At 48.4% G+C, this 1,282-nt stretch overlaps 1 non-coding gene across 1 annotated transcript; it reads right to left on the bottom strand.

Annotated features, from left to right (window-relative positions):
• Window positions 1-451: 451 nt before the first annotated feature.
• Window positions 452-524, bottom strand: Trnat-cgu (transfer RNA threonine (anticodon CGU)). The gene has a single exon. It is a non-coding gene; the product is annotated as a tRNA-Thr (tRNA).
• Between the last annotated feature and the right edge of the window lie 758 nt (window positions 525-1,282).

Below are 1,282 nucleotides of genomic sequence, written 5' to 3'. Positions count from 1 at the left end.
GCTTCAAGAACCCAGACGGGCGTAGCTGAAGAACCGCAACCTCCACCAAAATGAAAGGGGGTTTTTTGTCTGGTAGATGCAGACGGTGGCAGAGGTCCAGAACCACAGAGAGCGAGAGAGCCGACGAACAGTCATACCCAAAGCCGCGCAGACCGAGCTTCTTCTTCGTTCACACGAGTGGCTGGTTGTCTGCTAGCAACATGGCGATGACCGATGGCACATAGCCATTACAAGGGATTGTCCGCAGTTCCTAATTATTGGAGCGCGCGTTACCTCATTACAATATATACATGTATATATCGGATCAGATTAGGAAATGAGTGGGGACTCCTAGAAGTAAGACAGAAATAAAAGGTGGCAGTCAAGAATACCTCAGAAAGTAAGGGGGAGGATGTGGTAAGCCACTGAAACAGATAAAAAATATTGAAAGAAAGTAAGTCGAGAAAAAATGCCCGCCAGGTGGGATCCGAACCCACGACCTCCAAAATACGGGTCTGGTGCGATGACCACTACGCTACAGGCGGGCGATTTTTCCCTCCCCTTTCTGGGTATTTATTTTAAGGTATTTTTGTTTCTTGTATTCGGGGTGGTAGCCAGCGCCATTCGGACTACTTGGGGTGAAGGGGACCTTCTTTTTAACCCCCGGGCCGTGACTCGAGTGTCTACGACATGTCAAGAGTGGTCGACCAGCGTTGAACCTCTTAAGCTTCCTATGGCACCAAAACTGCCAGAACAAAGGCCCTCACAATGCACATAGCGAATCAGAATAGGAAATGAGGGGCTCGTTGAAATAAGACAGAAATAAGACTTGGCAGTCAAGAATACCTCGGAAAGGAAATGGGAGGATGTGGTAAGTCATTGAAACAAAGAATTTAGAAAGAAAGAAAGTGGAGAAAAAATGCCCGAAAGGTGGGATCCGAACCCACGATCTCCAGAATACCTGTCTGCGGCGATGACCACTACGCTACCGGCGGGGCGATTTTCCCGTCCACTTTCTGGGGCATTTATGTTAAGGTATTTTTGTTTCCTGTATTTGGGGGTAGTAGCCACCGCCACTCGGACTACTTGGGGTGAAGGGGACCTTCTTTTTAACCCCCGGGCCATGACTCGAGTGTCTACGACATGTCAAGAGTGGTCGACCAGCGTTGAACCTCATAAGCTTCCTATGGCACCAAAACTGCCAGAACAGAGGCCCTCACAATGCACATAGCGAATCAGAATAGGAAATGAGTGGCTCGTTGAAATAAGACAGAAATACGAGTTGGCAGTCAGGAATATCTCG

Source organism: Haemaphysalis longicornis, unplaced genomic scaffold, assembly GCF_048455015.1.
Source record: "Haemaphysalis longicornis isolate Haplotype H1 unplaced genomic scaffold, Haemaphysalis longicornis Haplotype H1 scaffold_2, whole genome shotgun sequence".
Lineage (NCBI taxonomy): Eukaryota > Metazoa > Arthropoda > Arachnida > Ixodida > Ixodidae > Haemaphysalis > Haemaphysalis longicornis.
The sequence above is the reverse complement of the archived record's forward strand: the minus strand, read 5'-3'. Positions and strand labels throughout refer to the sequence as shown.